At 36.1% G+C, this 16085-nt stretch overlaps 1 pseudogene across 1 annotated transcript in view; it reads left to right on the top strand.

Moving 5' to 3' along the window:
• Window positions 1-11236: 11236 nt before the first annotated feature.
• Window positions 11237-16085, top strand: part of LOC307065537 (centrosomal protein of 78 kDa-like) — a 38533-nt pseudogene continuing 33684 nt past the window's right edge. The window contains exon 1 of the transcript in view: window positions 11237-11275. The product of the transcript in view is annotated as a centrosomal protein of 78 kDa-like (transcript). The remainder of the gene's footprint in view (window positions 11276-16085) is intronic.

Below are 16085 nucleotides of genomic sequence, written 5' to 3' on the forward strand. Positions count from 1 at the left end.
TATTTTAAAGTCTATTTTGTCTGATATAAGAATTGCTACTCCAGCTTTCTTTTGATTTCCATTTGCATGGAATATCTTTTTCCATCCCCTTACTTTCAATCTGTATGTGTCTCTAGGTCTGAAGTGGGTCTCTTGTAGACAGCATATATATGGGTCTTGTTTTTGTATCCATTCAGCCACTCTGTGTCTTTTGGTGGGAGCACTTAGTCCATTTACATTTAAGGTAATTATTGATATGTATGTTCCTATTCCCATTTCCTTAATTGCTTTGGGTTCGTTATTGTAGGTATAGTCCTTCTGTTGTGTTTCTTGCCTAGAGAAGTTCCTTTAGCATTTGTTGTAAAGCTGGTTTGGTGGTGCTGAACTCTCTCAGCTTTTGCTTGTCTGTAAAGGTTTTAATTTCTCCATCAAATCTGAATGAGATCCTTGCTGGGTAGAGTAATCTTGGTTGCAGGTTTCTCTCCTTCATCACTTTAATTATGTCCTGCCACTCCCTTCTGGCTTGTAGAGTTTCTGCTGAGAGATCAGCTGTTAACCTGATGGGGATTCCCTTGTGTGTTATTTGTTGTTTTTCCCTTGCTGCTTTTAATATGATTTCTTTGTGTTTAATTTTTGACAGTTTGATTAATATGTGTCTTGGCGTATTTCTTCTTGGATTTATTCGGTATGGGACTCTCTGTGCCTCCTGGACTTGATTAACTATTTCCTTTCCCATATTAGGGAAGTTTTCAACTATAATCTCTTCAAATATTTTCTCAGTCCCTTTCTTTTTCTCTTCTTCTTCTGGAACCCCTATAATTCGAATGTTGGTGCGTTTAATGTTGTCCCAGAGGTCTCTGAGACTGTCCTCTGTTCTTTTCATTCTTTTTTCTTTATTTTTCTCTGCATCAGTTATTTCCACTATTTTATCTTCCACCTCACTTATCCGTTCTTCTGCCTCAGTTATTCTGCTATTGATCCCATCTAGAGTATTTTTCATTTCATTTATTGTGTTTTTAATCGATGCTTGATTCATCTTTAGTTCTTCTAGGTCCTTGTTAACTGTTTCTTGCATATTGTCTATTCTATTTCCAAGATTTTGGATCTGGGAAATAGAATCTTGGATCAGCTTTACTATCATTATTCTGAATTCTTTTTCAGGTAGACTGCCTATTACCTCTTCATTTGTTAGGTCTGGTAGGTTTTTATCTTGCTCCTTCACCTGCTGTGTGTTTTTCTGCTTTCTCATTTTGCTTATGTTACTGTGTTTGGGGTCTCCTTTTTGCAGGCTGCAGATTCGTAGTTCCCGTTGTTTTTGGTGTCTGTCCCCCGTGGCTAAGGTTGTTTCAGTAGGTTGTGTAGGCTTCCTGGTGGGGGGGACTAATGCCTGTGTTCTGGTGGTTGAAGCTCGATCTTGTCTTTCTGGTGGACAGGTCCACGTCTGGTGGTGTGTTTTGGGGTGCCTGTGGCCTTATTATGTTTTTAGGTATCCTCTCTGCTAATGGGTGGGGTTGTGTTCCTGCCTTGCTAGTTGCTTGGCATAGGGTGACCAGCACTGTAGCTTGCTGGTCATTGACTGAAGCTGGGTGCTGGTGTTGAGATGGAGATCCCTGGGAGATTTTCGCTGCTTGATATTATGTGGAGCTGGGAGGTCTCTTGTGGACCCGTGTCCTGAAGTTGGCTCTCCCACTTCAGAGGCACAGCACTAACTCCTGGCTGCAGCACCAAGAGCCTTTCATCCACCCGGCTCAGAATAACAGTGAGAAAAAGTAGAAAGAAATAATTAGTAGAAGAAAGAAAGAGAGAATTGAAAGAAAGGAAGAAGGGAAGTAAGGAAGGAAGGAAGGAAGAAAGAAAGAAAGGAGGGAGGGAGGAAGGATGGAAAGAAAGGAAAGAAAGGAGGGAGGGAGGGAGGAATGAAAGCAAAAGGAAGAGTGAATGGAAGAAGAGAGGGAGGGAGGGAGGAAGGAAAGAAAGAAAGAAAGACAGGAGGGAGGGAGGGAGGAAGGAAAGAAAAAGAAAGTGGAAAGAAGAAGGGTGGGAGGGAGGGAGGGATGGAGGAAAGAAAAAGAAAGAAGGAAAGGAGGAGCGGAGGGAGGGAGGGAGGAAGGGAAGGGAGGAAAAAAAGAAAGAGCAGGTTAAGTAAAATAGAATAAAGTATGAAATATAGTAGCGTTATTAAAATTAAAAAGTAATTATTGAAAAAAAACACGGACCGAAAGAACCCTGGGACATATGGTGGAAGCAAAGCTATACAGAGAGAATCTTACACAGAAGATTACACATACACATTCACAAAAAGAGAGCAGGGGGAAAAATCAAAAATCTTGCTCTCCAAGTCCACCTCCTCGATTTGGGATAATTCGTTGTAAAAAGAGGAAAAGGGCGAAAAGTCTGAAATCTTGCTAAGTCCACCTCCTTAATTTGAGATAATTCGTTGTAAAAAGAGGAAAAAAAAAAAAGGGGGGGGGAAGTCTTAAATCTTGTCCTCAAGGTCCACTTCCTCAATTTGGGATGATTCGCTGTCCATTCATGCACTCCACAGACGCAGGGCACATCAAATGGACCGTGGAGCTTTAATCCGCTGCCTCGGAGCCTGCACAGAGAGATTTCCCTGTCTCTGCTCTCACAGCTCCCGGGTCTCAGCCTTGGACCTGGCCCCGCCTCTGCGCGTAGGTCGCCGGAGGGCGTCCGTTCTTCGCTCAGACAGGACGGGTTTTTTTTTTTTTTTTTTTTTTTTTTTTTATTTTTTTATTTTTTTATTTTTTATTTTTTTATTTTTATTTTTTGCTTTATCACAAATTTAATCAGTTATATGTATACATATGTTCTCATATCCCCTCCCTTTTGCGTCTCCCTCCCACCCTCCCTATCCCACCCCTCCAGGCGGTCACAAAGCACCGAGCTGATCTCCCTGTGCTATGCGGCTGCTTCCCACTAGCTATCTACCTTACGTTTGGTAGTGTATATATGTCCATGCCGCTCTTTCACTTTGTCACAGCTTACCCTTCCCCCTCCCCATATCCTCAAGTCCATTCTCTAGTAGGTCTGTGTCTTTATTCCTGTCTTACCCCTATGTTCTTCATGACCTTTTTTTTTTCTTAAATTCCATATATATGTGTCAGCATACAGTATTTGTCTTTCTCTTTCTGACTTACTTCACTCTGTATGACAGACTCTAGGTCCATCCACCTCATTACAAATAGTTCAATTTCATTTCTTTTTATGGCTGAGTAATATTCCATTGTATGTATGTGCCACATCTTCTTTACCCATTCATCCGATGATGGACACTTAGGTTGTTTCCATCTCCGGGCTATTGTAAATAGGGCTGCTATGAACATTTTGGTACATGTCTCTTTTTGAATTATGGTTTTCTCAGGGTATATGCCCAGTAGTGGGATTGCAGGGTCATATGGTAGTTCTATTTGTAGTTTTTTAAGGAACCTCCATACCGTTCTCCATAGTGGCTGTACCAATTCACATTCCCACCAGCAGTGCAAGAGTGTTCCCTTTTTTCCACACCCTCTCCAGCATTTATTGTTTCTAGATTTTTTGATGATGGCCATTCTGACTGGCGTGAGATGATATCTCATTGTAGTTTTGATTTGCATTTCTCTAATTAGTAGAGATGTTGAGCATCCTTTCATGTGTTTGTTGGCAGTCTGTATATCTTCTGTGGAGAAATGTCTATTTAGGTCTTCTGCCCATTTTTGGATTGGGTTGTTTGTTTTTTTGTTATTGAGCTGCATGAGCTGCTTATAAATTTTGGAGATTAATCCTTTGTCAGTTGCTTCATTTGCAAATATTTTCTCCCATTCTGAGGGTTGTCTTTTGGTCTTGTTTATGGTTTCCTTTGCTGTGCAAAAGCTTTTAAGTTTCATTAGGTCCCATGTGTTTATTTTTGTCTTTATTTCCATTTCTCTAGGAGGTGGGTCAAAAAGGATCTTGCTGTGATTTATGTCATAGAGTGTTCTGCCTATGTTTTCCTCTAAGAGTTTGATAGTGTCTGGCCTTACATTTAGGTCTTTAATCCATTTTGAGCTTATTTTTGTGTATGGTGTTAGGGAGTGATCGAATCTCATACTTTTACATGTCCCTGTCCAGTTTTCCCAACACCACTTATTGAAGAGACTGTCCTTTCTCCACTGTACATTCCTGCCTCCTTTATCAAAGATAAGTTGGCCATATGCCAAACTGGTTTCAAAACTTAGGGAGAAATTAATGCATTCCCAGATGAACAAAGGCTGAGGGCATTTATTTTACAACTTCCTACCACTGCCCTATGAGAAATGCTAAATTGAACCTTCAGGTTGAAATGAAAGGACACTAGACAGCATCTCGAAGCTGTAGAAAGAAATAGAAATCTCCAGTAAAGATAAATACATGGGCGAATACTAAAGCCAGTATTGTGTTATTGGCTTGTAGCTCTACTTTTTATTTCTTACATGATTGAAAAAACAAATGTATAAAATAATCATAAATCCATGTTATTGGGCTCACAAAGTATAAAGGTGTAATTTGTGACAATAATAATGTAAAGAGGAGGAACGGAACTGTAGAGGAACAGAGTTTCTGTGTGCTACTGAAGTTGGTTTCAATTGAAATTATATTGTTTTAACTTTAGAATGGTAAATGTCATCTTCTTGATAACCACAAAGAAAATATCAATAGACTATATGCAAAAAGAAATGAAAAGGGAATCAAGAGTTCACCACAAGAAAATCGGCTAAGCACAGAAGTCAGTAATGAAGTAAATGAGGGGCAAAAAATGCATAAGACATACAGAAAACAAGCAGGAAATAGACAGAATTAAGTTCTTCCTCATCAGTAATTTTTGAAAAAGTAAGTGGATTAAGCTCTCCAATAAAAAGATAAACATTGGCAGAATGGACTTTAAAAACAACCATAATCCAAGTATATGCTGTCCGCAAAAAACTCACTTGATTTCAAAAGACACAAGTTGCTTGAACGTTAAAGCATAGAATAAAATATCCCATGCAAATAGTAACAAAAAAGAAGGAAAGAGAGACAGAAAAAGAAAGGAAGGAAGGAAGGAAGGAAGGAAGGAAGATAGATCTGGGATGGCTATGTTACTATCACACAAAATAAACTTTAAATCAAAAACTATCACAAGAGGAAAAGGAGGCCACTATATGTTGATAACAAGTTCAATCTATCAAGAAGATAGAACAACTATAAACATATATGTACCAAACAACCCCCAAATATGTGAAGCAAACATTGACAGAATTGAAGGAAGAAATAGATAGTTCTAAAATAATACTTGGAGATCAATACCTTGCTTTCAATAATGGAAAACACATCTAGACAGTCAGTAGGGAGGTAGGGGGACTGAATAACACATTTAACCAACTAAACCTAACAGCCGTATATAGATCATTCCTCTCAACAACAGCAGAATACACATTTTTCTCAAGTACACATGGAACACTCTCCGGGAAAGACCATATGTTAGGCCACAATACAAGTACCAATACATTTTTAAGAAATTGAAATCATACAAAGTATCTTCTTTAGCCACAGTGAAATGAAGGTAGAAATCAATAACAGAACCATTGATAGCCATTTCCCATCATGCCTGCCACACATGATATAAAGCAATGAAGGGAAAAACATAATTTACCACTTAGAAAAGTGGGAAAGAGGACATACCATTGACACAGAGTGTGTGCTGTTTCCTGTTGTCAGGGATAGAAATAAATTAGCATCATTTATTCATTAGTGTGTTAATTTCTTGGTCAATCATTGGGCAGCCCGTGTTTCTGCCTGATGGGAAGATTTCCTATACTCAGTGTTGAGTGGAGCCAACCTTGAAAGGGACATTTTAAAGGATTATACTGTGATGGGCTTCGCAGTACCCTTCCTCCTATGCCAGTATTTAGGCTGGGGTATTTCCATGGAGTGTGTACAATCGTAGGCCCCAGTTCACCAGAATTTAGTTTGACTCGTTCTGTTAATACATTCCCTCAGTACTTTGTCTTTTGTATCCTTTTGCATTTACTTCATTCTTTATTATCACTGCGAAACAACTTTGTTTCCTGTTCAGATGCCAAAAAGTGGATATCAATACCTCCTGAGTTTTACACATCACAGATCAGTTTTGGATATCAGGGACAGAGACAACAGCTATTTCCAATGACTTTGAGACATACTTTGAACATGTGATTAACATGTTGAGTGTTGAAATGTGTGTCGAGCTCATTATATGTGCTCTAAAAGGTTTCAAACTGCAAATATTTAAAAATCTCTATCTTTGAATAGTTTTCCTGTGCTGTCCCTTTGTGTCAGACTGTTAATGTGCAGTCTGGCACCTTCAAATAATGTGGCTTTGTAACCAATTATTTACATGTTGTTTTATCCACAGAGAATCTTTTTTAAAAAAATAAATTTATTTATTATTTATTTTTGGCCGTGTTGGGTCTTTGTTGCTGCACACAGGCTGTCTCTGGTTGGGGCGAGCGGGGGCTACTCTTCGTCGTGGTGTGCGGGCTCCTCATTGCTGTGGCTTCTCTTGTTGCGGAGCATGGGCTCTAGGCGCTGGGGCTTCAGTAGTTGTGGCACGCGGGCTTCAGTAGTTGTGGCTCATGGGCCCTAGAGCACAGGCTCAGTAGTTGTGGCACACGGGCTTATTTGCTCCGCGGCATGTGGGATCTTCCCGGACCAGGGTTCGAACCCATGTCCCCTGCACTGGCAGGCGGATTCCCAACCACTGTGCCACCAGGGAAGTCCCCACACAGAGAATCTTAAGGTCAAAACATACAACTCGATTAACTACACTTCCTCCTGTTCACATTTCCCTCATCTTTTCTTCATCTTCTGTCTATGTTTCCTTGGCCCTGTTTATATTGAGCGCTTTTGCCATTATATTTGATTGTATGTATTCCGGTGAGTTACCACAATGCTTTATGAGACACGCTAGGATATAAATGCATTTAAGTAATATATATATATATATATATATATATATATATATATATATACACAATCACATATATATGTAGTTTGCTTGAGTGCAGTGTTTTTTGTTTTCTGTACTGAATTCATTAGCATGGGTCAGTATAATATTTAGCATTGGTCGATATGTAATTTGTAAACTAATAAAGTCTTAAAAGTGAGGAAATAAGTCTTTCAAATTTAATTATTTATTTTAAAGAGCAGAATAGCATACATAAACAGGTGCCTAATGAAAACTTGTAGTCTAATTTGGAACTCTCATGAACACCTATTCTTTTGTTCTTCTAATGGTATGATCGTAGGCCATTTGATTATTTTTATTTTTATGGCTTTAACTTTAGAATAATGAAATATTCGTAAATTTTAAAAAGTATTTTTCTTTATTTGATGGGGGTGGGATACTGGAGAAATGAAAGGTCAAACACCTATTGAGGAATCCATACTTCTCTATATAGTGTGTACTTTTATTTCAATAACTGATTTAAAATTCCTAAAAGGATGCTATAATAAGTTATTATGCCATTTTACAGACTGAATTAAGTGAATTTCAGGGAGGTATGAAACTTGCCTAAGGCTATCCAGCTGCCAAGTGGTAGAAGTGAGAATTAAATCCAGGTATACCTATCGCCAAAGTTTCTGCTCATCTCTTTACATCATCCACTTTTAATAGCCAATGCTTTTCTGCTTACAAATATGACTGAGGTTTCCAGACAGTCAACATTGCTTTTTAATCAGATAGAAAAATTACTGTTGCTTCTCTAAAGACATATTCCTTTTCCATTAAGTGACCTTAGTTGTTCAGATAATACTTCCAGACAGTAGTCATCATACAGTTGGACACTAAGAACAGAACTCAGGGATGTGTCTAGCACTCAGTAAAGACCAACTGGGCTCACTGATGGTACTTACGGTCATTTCCTCTAGACTAACATAATCTTATTAATAAGACCCTAATAATTCACAGTACTGCCCTTGCCTGATTGTTTGTTCTTCTCCCTCTATCACTCTCTCTTTCCCCATATGATTATTATTTTTCACAATTTTTGGTGAATTAAATTCAGGGATTAGTATTCAGGAGCGCTAGTCACAAAAGCAGAGAATCTTAGCTCACACCAAAGGAAGAAAATAGAGAAAAAGTATAAATTATATGAATACACACATATCACACATGTACCAACTATATGTTGCACACCTCCAACATCTATTCGGTATCTGCACATTTATTGTATATTAGCAGTAAGACAAGAAATGAGCATAACGCTCTGTTTACAAGATACAGAAAACAGACCCAAATATGGAAATTACTAGCGATGAGAATGGGGAAGAAAGACCACAACAAGGAATGTAGATGATATTTTTGTTTCTTAGCTATGATGCCAAATATTGAACTTTCAACTTGAGACAAGGAGGCCATAAAAAGTTGTATTAGTTTCCTAGAGCTGCCATGACAAAGTCCCAGAGACTGAGGAGGTTAAACAACAGAAATTTACTCACTCACGGGTGTAGAGGCTAGAAATCTGAGATAAGGTGTCAACAGGATTGATTTCTTCTGAGGTATCTCTTCTTGGTTTGTAGATGCCATGTTTTCCTTTGGTCTTCACATGGTCTTCTCTCTGTGCATGTCTGTGTCCTAATATTTTCTTTTTATAAGGACACCAGTCATATTGAATTAGAGCCCACCCATTTGACCTCATTTGACCTCAGTTACCTATTTAAGGGCCTTATCTCCAAATACAGTCAGAGTACGAGGTATTGGGGGTTAAGACTTCCACATATTAACTTGAGCAGGACACAGGTCAGGTGATAATAGAAGATAAGAGTAATTTAAGCAAGTAAGTAACTATTGTTTACAGTGAGTTGCTTAAGGATATGTATTTACTCAAGAAAAACAAGAAGAAATTACATAACACTCTGTGTTATACAAAGATATTAAATTAATCATCATAACATCCTGTGAGATGGGCATTAAATTAGTCTAAGCAAGAGTAAGCAACTTATCCAGAATTGTATAGTTGGTACTTTCCAGAATTTAAACCAGGTATTTTCCCAGTTCCACTCTACGTTATATATTCATTTCATTATTTGAAATGAATTTTGAGTCTTCATTTTGCTTAGTTCCTGAAGTTATATGGAGATAGAAGGGACTTGGATATTTTCAGTGACATTCACACATGGGGAAGGAAATTGAGTCCAGAAGCTTCAGCAATGTTTCCATGGAGAACGCTAACAACAGAACCAGAAACACCATTATCCTTTTGGTTCAGTGATCTTTCCTATAGCACTACAAGAATCAATTTTAAGAAGCCCAATGTTTTCCAAACTTTCACCAATGGGCTCTGTAGGTTCCTCTAACAATATCTAAGAGACTAACTAGTTTCACATTCCAAGCCACTTAAGACAAGGAGTTCTGATTGTTCTCTGTGAAGAAATCAAGTGACAATCATAGCTGGTAATTTAGGATAGTTTCTTCAGGGCCCAGGCAAAACCTAATACACAAGTGATAAACATTGTTAAGTGCATCTTTGACAAGGATTCATCAAGTATCAAAGAGGTCTATAAATTGGGAGAAATTATGACCAAAGACAAACATAGACCACAGATATTTAAGTAATGCTCAATTATTTATGAGTTTAACTTTGGTTAACCTCATTTTCCTTCTTCTAGACAATTTCCAATTCATCTCCACAAAGAGACCAGAATACTTACCTTCCAAAACAAGATTTATTGTGTTCCTTTAATTCAAAGCATACAGTGACTTCTACATTCACTCCACCAAGTTTTGCTAGGAGAGAAAAGGAGACATTATATTTTGTCTTGAATTACATATGCCACCATACTTGACTTAGCTCATCCTACTGGAAGCACTTTGACGGCAGATTCTACAGTCTTGTCTTACATCCTCTACGGAATCAAGCCAAGGGAATCACACATAGTTACAGCTGGAAAAACGTTTGTTCTGGGTTGATACTTTTAGCCTTTACCACCAAGACTTTATCACCAAGATCTATCTTGACAGCCTCTAAACAGGAGAACTTCTTGCCTTCCATTTTCATATTGACAAGGAAGGTAAAGGGAAGAACTGAGAAGTACCCAAAGTCAGCTAGCAGCCAGAACAGATAAATCATCTGTGGAGATATTGTTTCTTTCAAAAGATATAAACATAAGAGGAAGTCCTAGTGTTTGAAACAATTGTGCATAATAAAATTCCATGAAAACCTAGAAATCCAGATGCAGATCAGTAACATATTGGCTAAATAATCTGTTATGTTCATGCAATGGACAAGTGTACAGACATTAAGAAGAATGAGATACTCTTTTCTATGAGATTCTCTTTCACTGAACTCATCAGTGCTGCAAAAACATGTTACATAATACTTTTTCTTTAACATTATATCAGGCATCCTCATCTTGTCCTGCATTTATTGCCAGTGTTATTAAAGTTTATCATTTACCTCTTTCTCTTTTAGACATATAATTTCTCCTTATTTTGGAAGCATTCATCAATCCCTATTTTACTCTTTCTTTTAAATTACAAATGAATATTGAATTTTATAAACTATCTTTTGTGGGATATTTCAAGTGATTGTATAGTATTGCTCTCCTTGGACCCTGTTATATGGTAAATTATATTTTGTTATTTTATATATGCTATTTATTATATGTCGTATTATGTTTACTAATTACATTTATTATATTATAATTACATTATAACTAAGGTAGCATTTTGTTTTAGATAGGCAAAACAACCAGTGGAATAGGAAGCATCTTAAAATTAGATGCAAGAGCATAAGGGAATTGAGTTTAAAATAAAATTCACATTTTGGATCAGTAGCAAAAATTATTCAAGAAAAGGGGGGAAATATGGCTATCATTACTAAATTCTAGATACAGCAAGTAGTTAAAAGTTAAAAAATAATGAAACTGTAAAAGTATCAGAAACCTGGGAGACATGAAATAAAGTATTCATGAGGAATACCTTTCTCAGATACAAAGAAAAAAGGATACATTTAATTATATAAGAAATAAAATTTGCCTCATGGCAAAATGCACTACAAAGGTCAGAAAACAAGCAAAAGAAATTGGGAAATATATTAAGAAATGGATATGCTTTCTTTACAACTTTGGAGGAAGCACATGTTTCTTTTTCCTTTAACCTGTTATGGGGGTATTAATCTATAATGTAAGTGCATGGTTCCTTTCCTTTAACCTGTAATGTGAGACTTAATCTATATGGTAAGTGCATGGTTCCTTTCCTTTCATCTGTAATGTGAGTGTCAACATGGGGCACTGTTTCCAAGCACAGACTTTGGATGTTCCTGTACTGGTCCCATCACTGACCATCCACAAAATCTTACAAATGTTGCTTCACTTTCCTGGGGGTTAGAGTCTTAGCTAAGAAATGGAAGCAAAATAGAACTTTCCCACAGGGATGATAGAAGGTTTAAAGGAGTAAATATGTAAGTGACTTAGCACAGTGCCTAGTACAAGAGAGATCAATTATCATTTTTTAAAGAGACAGATGAAAGAAATAAAATGTGGTGTTTTCAATCTATTGATATATATCCTTGACATTAAACTACCTTTTCATTCATTGGATTACCTAACTTGCTCATGCTTTTTCTTACTCTAGTGAACTTGGGTAGCTAATATCATAGTTTAACATTTTTGCTTTTATATTTACAAGTAAATTTGACCTGTAAGTTTCTTTTTCCTTACAGTCCTAATCTATTTTCAGTATTAGGATTATATAGACTTCATAAGATGAATAAAGGAGAATTCTTCCTTCGCTATCTCTAGAAGTTTTTCTTTGTTCATATTGATGTTATCTGTTTAATAGAAGTTCCATAGAATTCACCTCCCAAATGATCTGGCTGGGTCTGGTATTTTCTTGGTGAAAGATTGTAAACTATTGACATAATTCCTTTACTGGTGAAAGAACTCCAGCTATAAATTTCCTCTTGTGTCAGTTTTGGTAAACTTTAGGAGCTAGGAAATTGTCCACTTTACAGAAATGTTCAAATTTACTGGCATTTCATATATTCTCTGCTCTAACATTGTCCGGATTCTTTCTGTATATTATTTACTTATGTTTTTGTTTTGCTTAATCAAAGTGTGTTTTTTAAATCTTTTCAAAGAATATTCTTTTGACTTACTAAATCACCTCAATTTTATACTTTTTTTCTGTTTTATTAAGTTCTGCTCACATATTTATTATCTATTTTTCTATGTTCTCAGGGTTTATTGTTTTACTCTTCTGATGTCAATTGAAACACTTGGTTATTAATTTTAGAAATCTTTTTAGTTATAGATAGTGGAACTTTTTGAAGATTCCAGCTTAGTTGTAAGTATCTAAGGGTCAGCTCATCCACACTGTTGCTAGCCTAAGGCTTAGTTCACCCTACTGCAATGTATATATTGACATTTTTTCCCCTCGACTTTCTGTGTTTTGCTACTTCTCACTTTTCTTTGGAGAGAAGCCCTTTGAAATAACCTTAACTTATTTTACAGCCAAAAGATCTTTAAAATAATGTGTATTTTTAAAAGATAAATCTACTTATATAATTAGGCAGAAAATCTGACCTGCCATATTTTTAAAAACAGCATAAATTCACACTTCTCCATGATTAATCTGCTATATTACACAACCTTCGAGTTTTTAGCTTTATCAATGACATGTACTTGAAAAATGTTTTAAAGATCCTACCCAGTCTTTTAAAACATCCTTGTTCCTTGTTTCAGTTCTAGTTTTATGTATATTTTCTGCCTTGCACCTGATTATTCCAACATCTGATGGAAGGCCTTGGGAATATAATTCTGGTATTGATTGTTTTTGGCTGATTCTCTCCACTTCTAGCTGATTTCTTCATTATTGTGTAAATTTAGATCATGAGCTCATGTTTAGCTAAACTTTATCTGTGGGAATGCTATAGGCCTGTGTTGAAGGTCTACCTCTCCAGAAAGGGTTTAGTTTTGTGTTTGGAATACCACCGATTTGGGAGCATTTTAAGTTAATTTCTTAGCTTCTGTTTGCAAGACCGCACATAAATTTGCAACCCAAACACTGGGAACACAGATCTGGGGTTCAGAATTCTCAAGATTTCCTACCTGTTTCCTACCCAGAGCAGAGGCCAAGAGAATTTGGTCTTAGTCTCCCTTTGCCAGCAGATATTTTTTCTCCTGGCACACCCTTTCATTGAAGGTGAAGCAAGGGATAGATAGGTTTAGTTCTATCTTCCCATCTAGTAGGGATGGAGTCTTACCTCCTGCCTCTCACGTGGTTATGGCCATTTATAAACAAGTCTCTATGTCAGTTGTGTCATTAAACTATGGCCTGTATTACAAATCCAGACAGATGCCTATTTCTATGGCCTGTGAGCTATGAATAATTTTCACATTTTAACTGGTAACATTTTAAATGGTTACCTAAGTACCTAAATAATATCCTCAATTTTGCTCTTTGGTCTACAAAGCCTAAAATATTTGCCACTTGGCTCCATGAAAACAGGATTTCCAGCTTCTGTTCTAAGCCATCAAGATCTTCAATCCACTCCTAATATAGCTATAACTCTCACACATGTACCACCCTTCTTTCATGGGTCCTGGAAATTTCTACTGCATACTTCAAAAATCAACCACGCACTTAAAAATAAGTTGTGTACATTTAACCTAGCATACCTAACCGTTTTCCTTCAGGAGAGTTTTTCAAGTAATCTTGCCCACCGTATTCTTTAGAGCTTCATTAATAATGGCAAAAAATTAAAACAACTTAACATTCAACAAATGGGAATTGTTCCTAACAATTATAGAAGCACATACAGTAGAAAACTATAAACTCTTATTGAAACAGTGAGACATAACTAGTTTTATTCTTAGAGAACTCTTTATTTAGGTCCCTTTTGTTTAAAGAAGTATATTTCTGGGTATGTATGTATATAGTCATGTATTTATATACACATACATTATTTGTATGATATAGTTATATAAACATATGAAATACATACCTATACACATACCTTTGATTTATATTTGTATACATACACAGGAATATAATTATATATATTATATAGTTATATACATTGAACTGAAAACTGGCAGGATACATATATATCGTGTATAAATGTGTGTCGTCTATGTGCATGTGTAGAAAAGCAGGTTGCGAGATATGGAAGCATGAGTTAGACAGGGTTCATGATTATAAAAGTAGTTATGTGTAGGTAGTGAGGTAAAGGCCCATTTGATTGAAAATATTGCATATTTTTACATCAATTGTTAGGATGAACAGATTCCTATGTAAATAAAATTATAAATAGCTATACATACTTGTATGTGTAATGTATAATTAAAATATATATAGTTTTATAGATGTATTATATTTATATTACATAATATAATTGTCTTATACTAATACATTACGTATTGTGTTATATAGAATATATTAACTATAGTGTATTATATCAGATAATAATAATTATATATTTATAATATATATAAATATATATATTTATAATTTATATATTATGATATAATTGTTTTATAATCAATATTACAGGATATATCATATTAATATTATGAACATATTAACCATATAAATACATTTCATTACCCATATATTTTGTATATAATATACGCTAGGCAAAAATATATATTAATATAATACATAATTGTTATACATTAATATAAATATTAGTATATTAAATTTATATATCAATATAATATTTAATATTGGTATATTTATATTATATTTAATATATACATAGCTAATGCTCTTTAAAGCCATCTGCTACAAGTAGAAAAAGACCAGGAGTATGGCCAAAGCAAATTCTAAAAATATTAGATTACTTATATTCATTTATATGTCATTTTCCTGGAATCTGCATCTGGCTATTAGAGAGGACACACAGCAAAATCAACAAAGAGTGCCCAGGAGGACATAGGATCCTTTATTTATCGGAACCTCAAAGGAAACACAGTGCTATCCAGTCCCCCATCAAAGAGCCAGGAGCAAACCTTGAAGCACCCAGTAAAAAGCCCATTCAAACAAAAAAGCTTTCCCACTTAAACTGGAAAAAGTTAAGTTCCCAAGAGACCCCCTACACCAACCACCGAAGCTCATTTGGCAGTAAAAACAAAAATGTTCACCGAACAACAAGAAACCCCAAACAATAGTTGTTTTAGCACAAACAAAAAAAAAGCAGCTAATTAGTGTCTCTCCTGTTTGAAAGAAGGGGGTGGGAAGTGGGCAGAAGACCTGATAGGAAAGATAAAAAGAAAAGGAAAAGGAAAATAAGTTTCCAGTTTGACACTCAAGCTGTCTTCTGCATCCATTTTGTCAAGACCACCAAGTCAATGTGGAGGCTTTTTCCTCTTTCCCTTTTCTTTTCATGAGACTGATCACAACCAGCACTGCAGATTCCATCGAATTAAGGAATGCTGTTGCCTACATGTGTGAATGAGCTGTGAGTAAAGTACTGAAGTAGAGGACACCTAAAGTGAAACGTCTTCATGAATGTCCATGTGGCTGAGCAGGAAGTTAACCTTTCACAGATGTGCTAAAGAAGAAGAGGTGCCTTTTATTTTATTTACTTTTCCCCGCACTGTGTTGAATGACTATCATCTACAAGTTCAGGCTACTTTTTGCTGAGGATTAATGCACTGGAAAGGCTGAGAGAAAACTGAACAGTAGAGCTGTCTTTTTCTTGACCAGTTCACCTTACTTTCCCAAACTCTAAGTCTTTCCCTAATTCTTTCTCCTTTTTATTGTAGTAAAATGAACAGAACACAAAATTCACCATTTTGATCATTTTACAATTCACTGTACCATTCAGTGGAATTTAGTACTGTCACAATGTTGTGCAACTATCACTGCTGTCCAGCTGAAAAACATTTTCATCACCCCAAGAGGAAACCTACACCCATTTTAAGGAGTCATTCCCTATTTCCCTCTGTTCCAAACCCCTGGCAACCACTAATGTATAATATTTGCCATGTGTATGGATCTGCCACTGCTGGACATCTCGCATAAATGGAACCATACCATATGTAGGCTTTCGTGCCTGATGAGAAGTTGTGCAGTGGTAGGAAAAACTAAAATGTGATGTACTGTATGATGTATGTTTTACTGAAGTGGC

This window comes from Hyperoodon ampullatus (genome assembly GCF_949752795.1).
Source record: "Hyperoodon ampullatus genome assembly, chromosome: 2".
NCBI classification, from domain to species: domain Eukaryota; kingdom Metazoa; phylum Chordata; class Mammalia; order Artiodactyla; family Ziphiidae; genus Hyperoodon; species Hyperoodon ampullatus.